Here is a 7,217-nt window from a genome sequence, read left to right on the forward strand (position 1 = left end):
ACAATGTGTTAATTTCTGTTGTACAGCAAAGTGATTCAGTTACACACACACGTGCACACACACATACATACACATTCTTTTTTATATTACTTTCCATTATGGTTTATCACAGGATATTGAATATGTTTTGAGACTGCAAAATTGCTACAGTAAAAATGTTCAGTTTGGATCACTGACTTAGCAAAAAAGAATTACGAAACTCCTATGTCTGTTCACAATAGCTATCATCACTAAAACAATCTTACAGTGGTTTAAACAGCCCATAATAATCACTAGCCCTTCCCAAATGCACAAAGTAAATTACTTAGAGGAATTCAAGGATATGAAATTAATGTGCATAGTAAACCCTGTGAATCAGAGCTGATCTCCAAACTAATTTTCAGTATCACAGAGCATAAAGTTAAAATTACACATTTCAAACATTTTGACAGAGATCACTTCAGCAATATTTATGAACCCCACAATTTCATTAATTTTTCATGTCTTCTATCTCCTAACCTTTGGCATTCCACTGACCTTCAAATAGACCACTCAGTAACAAATATTTTTATACACAGATAACCTTTAACTGTGTATTTATAATATGAAATTGTTTTCTAGTTTTATTGTTCCCTTTTTTTAACTTGTTCGGTCTTAATAATTTTTAATGTGTTGAAATGTTTGAAAATAAGTAACTCTGGATTGAAGTGAGTTACGTGTTGAATTGTTTGAAAGTAAGATCGTCTAGATTGAGCTCAATTATTATGGACCATATGAAGTAATAGCGAATTGGAAAAAACGCAGAAAAGCAACCGCCCAACGTGGGGCTCGAACCCACGACCCTGGGATTAAGAGTCCCATGCTCTACCGACTGAGCTAGCCGGGCAGCTGAGAGACGCCCTTTTTCTAAATCTTTTCAAAGTAATAAGATTGTTTTAACTTGTTCCAAGACTTATATTTTTGTATCTAAATTTTTTCCCATAATTTTTTTGGGTAAAGTTTTATACTACTCTCAAAATTGTGTTTCATTTCCGATTCTGTGCACACAAACTTTTACTGTTTAATAAATGTTTAAACGGCCCTCTAGTGGTCAGCGGTAAAGCGGGCTGATGCAGGCGCCCCTGAATTCCCACTGAGAGGACGGAAGTGAGCGTGGGGTGCCTCCTGTTTATCCCCGAGATCCCCGCTGAGAGAGCGCTCACCCCCTGCCGCTCCGGGGACCAAGAATGTTCTCGACACCTGCGTGGCCGGACACAACAGCTGGGTCTGGAGGAACGTCCTGCGTACCTTCTAAAGAAGATCAGAATCCAAAGCACATGTGTAGAGCTGGCTGGCCTCTCGGGGGCCCCCGTGTGGCTTTGAGGTATCTGGCATTTTTCTACAACACGACGGTGGTTCAACGAAGCCATGCCCCATTGTTCACATAGTAGAAGATTATTAAAAAGCTAACGCAGTCTCAGAAATTAACTGAATTAATTGTGGTGTTTGCTCACACACAGAACTAAAAGGTAAAGACATTTATCCTACAGTATGGTAACACCTCTGTGTGGGAAGGAACCATTATTTCAAAACTCTCCCCACTAGAACGAAAAAAATTAAAGATTTATTCTGCTTTTCTAGTAGTAACCAAATAGTCCCAGTTGATGAGGGAGTGCTCTACTTTATAGGGTGGGGGAAAAAAACGTAGGATTAGAAAAAGCGTAAATCGGCAAACCCTTGTAAACGAGGATTATCCTTCGAGGTTAAACCGTTATGTTAAGAATGTGAATTGGGGCTTCCCTGGTGGCGCAGTGGTTGAGAGTCCACCTGCCGATGCAGGGGACACGGGTTCGTGCCCTGGGCCGGGAAGATCCCACATGCCGCGGAGCGGCTGGGCCCGTGAGCCACGGCCGCTGAGCCTGCGCGTCCGGAGCCTGTGCTCCACAACGGGAGAGGCCCGCGTACCAAAAAAAAAAAAAAAAAAAAAAAAAAGAATGTGAATTGGTTCAGCCACTATGGAGAACAGTATGGAGGTTCCTTAAAAAACTACAAATAGAATTACCATATGACCCAGCAATCCCACTACTGGGCATATACCCTGAGAAAACCAAAATTCAAAAGGAGTCATGTACCAAAATGTTCATTGCAGCTCTATTTACAATAGCCCGGAGATGGAAACAACCTAAGTGCCCATCATCGGATGAATGGATAAAGAAGATGTGGCACATATATACAATGGAATATTACTCAGCCTTAAAAAGAAACGAAATTGAGCTATTTGTAATGAGATGGATGGACCTAGAGTCTGTCATACAGAGTGAAGTAAGTCAGAGGGAAAGAGACGAATACCGTATGCTTACACATATATATGGAAGTTAAGAAAAAAAAATGTCATGAAGAACCTAGGGGTAAGACAGGAATAAAGACGCAGACCTACTGGAGAACGGACTTGAGGATATGGGGAGGGGGAGGGGTGAGCTTTGACAGGACGAGAGAGAGTCATGGACATATACACACTAACAAACGTAGTAAGGTAGATAGCTAGTGGGAAGCAGCCGCATGGCACAGGGATATTAGCTCGGTGCTTTGTGACAGCCTGGAGGGGTGGGATAGGGAGAGTGGGAGGGAGGGAGACGCAAGAGGGAAGACATGTGGGAACATATGTATAACTGATTCACTTTGTTATAAAGCAGAAACTAACACACCATTGTAAAGCAATTATACCCCAATAAAGATGTTTAAAAAAAAAGTTAAAAAAAAAAATAATTGTTAAGGGTCACACAGGTTCAAAGCAACACTGCACGGGTTACTTCCTAGATTCAAGAGTAACTGTACAATGGAAGAATCAAGCTGTCACCACCCTAACTGAGAAATTAATCTGAGTTTTGCTAGTGGTTTACTAATCTTCAATGAGATTGTGTGTCTTCAATGGTGATATAATCTGAAGTACACAAGATCAATGGTCATTATTTATTCTAGCCAAAAAATACTTTATGTGGATCTATCAACCATTAGATATTAATTCCAGTTTACAGGAAATAAAGAGAGGAACCAGACAAATGACAGCAGAAGGAAGCAATAGCACAAAATCAGAAAGTGGGAAATTCTGCAGGACAATACTTCAACAAGTATTGTATTTTTAAAAAATGACTTTTGCTAGGTTGAAAGAGATACAATGGCCATAATAATCGATGCAATAGGTGATCCTGGATTAGCTACCATTCTGTATTGTGTATGTGTTTCTTTTTTTTTAATTATGGTAAAATAAACATAACGTAAAATTTACTACGTTAACCATTTTTACGTGCACAGTTCAGTGGCATTAGTACATTCACATTGTTGTGCAACCCTCTGTACCCATTAAACAACTTGAAACTCTGTACCCATTAAACAACTCCCTATTCTCCCCTCAGCCCCTGGCAACTGCCGTTCTACTTTTTGTCTCCATAAATTTGACTACTCTAGGTGCCTCATGTAAGTGGAATCATATAATATTTTATCTTTTTGTGTCTAGCTTATTCCACTTAGCGTAATGTTTTCAAAGTTCATCCATGTTGTAGCATACCTCCGAATATCCTTTCTTGTTAAGGCTGAATAAATATTCCATCTCATGAATATACCACATTTTGTTTATCCATTCATCAGTTGATGGGCATTTGGGTTGCTTCCACCTTTTGACTATTGTGAATAATTCTGCTCTGAGTGTCGGTGTACAAATATCTGTTCGATTCCCTGCTTTCAATTCTTTTGGGTGTATATCCAGAAATGGAATTGCTGGATCATATGGTAATTCTATGTGTAATTTTTTGAGGAAGTTCCTTTGTAATTTTAACCTTTATGTGAGTCACCTCCATAATGTGGGCCTCTGTTTCTTCATCTACAAAATATGGGGAGGTGGGGAGAGAAGGGATGAGAGTGAGAGAGGGAAGGCTAAGAAAAGGGACGGCTTAAGGAAGTCTCTAAGGAGCTCATGACCACATAGACCCCTGGACAGAAGTGCTGGTCGCTTCCATTGAGTTTCACTGAGTGAGTGTAAGAAGAAAAGCTTTTCTTATTCAGAACACAGGCACAACTTGATTTCCGCTAGATGTTAGGCCTGGGGAGGCCTAAAGGTGGAGGATGGAGGATGGGTGGCCAAGGTTGCACAGGCTGGTGGCACTGCTGGGGCCCGTCTGCCTCATACCATCTCAACCCAGCATTTCCTTCTCTACTCCCTCAACTTCTCCGTTTGCCTGTTTGTGTTCAGAGAGAAGGGGGAGAAGACAGTGTCTAGGCCATACTGAAACACAAAAACACTTGAGGGGCTTCCCTGGTGGCGCAGTTGAGAGTCCGCCTGCCGTTGCAGGGGACACGGGTTCGTGCCCCGGTCCGGGAAGATCCCACATGCCGCGGAGCGGCTGGGCCCGTGAGCCATGGTTGCTGAGCCTGCGCGTCCGGAGCCTGTGCTCCGCAATGGGAGAGGCCACAGCAGTGAGAGGCCCGCGTACCGCAAAAAAAACCCCAAAACACTTGAAATTTTAATAGGGAAATTTCATTGAAAGGAACTGTACCATCTTCCAGTGTCACCATGGTCACCACGGAGATGGCTGAGATGAGCACTATGAAGACCCTGGCACTCCCGTCTCCTTTCCTCCTCCCTCTGGGTACCAACTGAAGCTAAACCACACTCCTCAGTGGTCTGGGGAGATCTTTGCAGCCAGCATGCTGATCTTTCTGCTATTTTCCTTAAATCTCTCCAAGGTCATCCACTGCCTCAGGATGAAGCCCAAATTACAAACTCCTTAATGAAGCCTGTCTGGTCTTGCCTGATCAAGATCAAGTCGCCTCTCTGGCTTCGATTACCCACCCCTACCTGTACTAGATGCTCCAACCCTACTGGGGTAGAAAGAGCAAAGCCATGGACTTTCCAGCTTCCACGCTGCCAAGTGCACTTCCCAATATTTAAGTTGCAAGATAAATGTTTACTTGTGCCATCTTCTCAGTGTGTTTAATGATACAATATACAACTTCATTTGGAAAAAGGGTCAAATGTCTGAACAATGCCTCAAATGCCCCTATGAATAGAAGACCTGGAGCAGTAGGACTTCCTGCTCTCCCCCGTGTGAGGCTCTGGTTCCCACCCTTGATTTGCTCTGTGATGTCAGAGCAAATGTGACGTCAGATGCTCTTTCCCACTCTGGTCCCCAGATTCTTCACCTACATAACAAGGAGACTGACACACAAGGACCCTGCAGGGCGGTCTCTCCTCTGGCATCGTGTGCTTCTTTGACCTTCCCTGAGACCAGCTGGTAAACTCTGGACGGGCTCCCACGCCCTTCCCACTAGGTCCCAAACGGCATCCCTGCAGGTTGAAAGGACAGAAAGGAAATTGTGAGACTGCATGCTCACAATGGTGCCTTTGTACCCAGCATAGCCTCTTTGTTCTTTTCAGCTCAATCTCCCAGTCTTCCAGGTCAATATCCATTCCCCAGCCCTGAAAGTGGTGGGCAGCAGGGCTCGTGTGGAAGAAAGCCAAGAGCATTCAGCAAGCACTTAATACTAATAGCTACCAATTGTGGAGTCTCCACTCTGCGAAGTGCCTCCATGTTCTCAAAGGACCTTCAGCTGGATTAAATGACTTGTCCAAGACTATACAGCTAACACGTAGCAGAGCTGGGCTTGACACACCCCTGTCAAGCTGGTGCTGGGGCACCTTCAAGGCCTCCAATGTCATAACCACTTCTTCTTGTACCCCTTCTCCTTTTCCATGACCCAGGCACTTTGCAAAGTACCGTACTGTATATGTGTTAATTCATTTCAGCCTCATAACGATCCTAGGAGGAAAGTGTTGTTGTTATTATCCTCATAAGGCTAAGGAAACTGAGACGTGGAGCGGTTAAGTAACGTGCTCAAGGACACACAGCTAATGAATCTGTACGGTCAGGCTGCTCAAGATGGCTGTTCTCTTGCTCTCCGTACATCCCCTGCTTGACCAGTCCCTGCTTACTCACAGGACTGTCCAATCCCCTTAATCATAGGGCTTAATCAGTAACTAACTAGGTGCTTGCCCCCTGCCCCAGCTTCTGGTTTCCCTGGTAACTGATGAACCCCAACCTATTGTCAGTCCCCCCTCCCCCTATATATGGTAGCTTCCTTCTCCCTGCGAGTATGAAGATGGCTGCCATGTCCTATCTGCCGTACACTGTGGAGTGTTGCTCCAGGACCTTTTGCTTCAGGTGTGTAAGATTCCGTATTGTTGACGTCTCTGTTACTGTCTACGGGCTTTTTCTTTGGTCTTGCAGCTGGGCAATTATAAGGCTTGCAGGCCTGTTGGGTACAATGCAACGAATCCTAGAGCTGGAACTTGGATAAGGTAGTCTGGCTCCGGCACCCATGCTTTGGTCATTATTCACCAGTCAGCTAACAAATTCTTAAATCTGACCTTTCATTTCCTGGGGTTTATGAAGCATTTCTTGGTTGGTTGAAAAGGAATTATAGTCGAAAAGGCTCTGGTGTTACAGGACTAGGCAGATGAGTGAAGGGGCCAGGGCTGCCTGTGAGAGTAGAGGTTTGATCTAAACGGGCAGCCACTGCCGGGCATGCAGGCCCAGGACCACCAGCTCTTCTGACTTTATTTAAAAAGGAACCAGAAATCTGGACTTTAAGCAAAAATGCCTGATTTTCAAATGTTGACAACTAACTTTTTTTAGTTAGTTGCTCGCTGAACAAAACCCACCCATGGGTCACTTGTAACCTGCAGGCTGCCAGTCTACATCTCTGGAGTAGACTGAGTCAGTCAGTCCTGAACCTTCCAGGATTGGTTCAGTGGTGGAGACAGGCCTCCCTGCCCTCCTGCCATCTCAGACATGATGGGGAGAGGCTCCTGCCACCAAGGGTTAGAGCAGAGGCCCCATGCCTCACTACCAAAGACATCCCCTCCTGGGCCAGAACCCCCCACCCTGAGACCCCCAGTCCTCAGGGAATTACCACCTGATCTGGTGGGTCAGACCAGGATTCCAGGCTCAATTTGAACACTTCTTACCCAGAGACTGTCCTCTGTCTCCCTAGGACTGCAGCTGTGGAGGGAGGGGCTGCTCCAGCCATGCCGTTGTCCAGTCTTTTTTTTTTTTTTTTTGAAAGTACTATCAAGTTTTGTAGGAGAAAGGAAAGAGAGGGTTTTTTTTTATTAATTTATTTTATTTTTGGCTGCGTTGGGTCTTCGTTGCTGCGCACGAACTTTCTCTAGTTGCGGTGCACGGGCTTCTCACTGCGGTGGCTTC

At 44.5% G+C, this 7,217-nt stretch overlaps 1 non-coding gene across 1 annotated transcript; it reads right to left on the reverse strand.

Moving 5' to 3' along the window:
• Window positions 1–792: 792 nt before the first annotated feature.
• On the reverse strand, window positions 793–865 carry TRNAK-CUU. Its single transcript has one exon. It is a non-coding gene; the product is annotated as a tRNA-Lys (tRNA).
• Window positions 866–7,217: the final 6,352 nt, after the last annotated feature.

Source organism: Phocoena sinus, chromosome 2 (assembly GCF_008692025.1).
Source record: "Phocoena sinus isolate mPhoSin1 chromosome 2, mPhoSin1.pri, whole genome shotgun sequence".
Lineage (NCBI taxonomy): Eukaryota > Metazoa > Chordata > Mammalia > Artiodactyla > Phocoenidae > Phocoena > Phocoena sinus.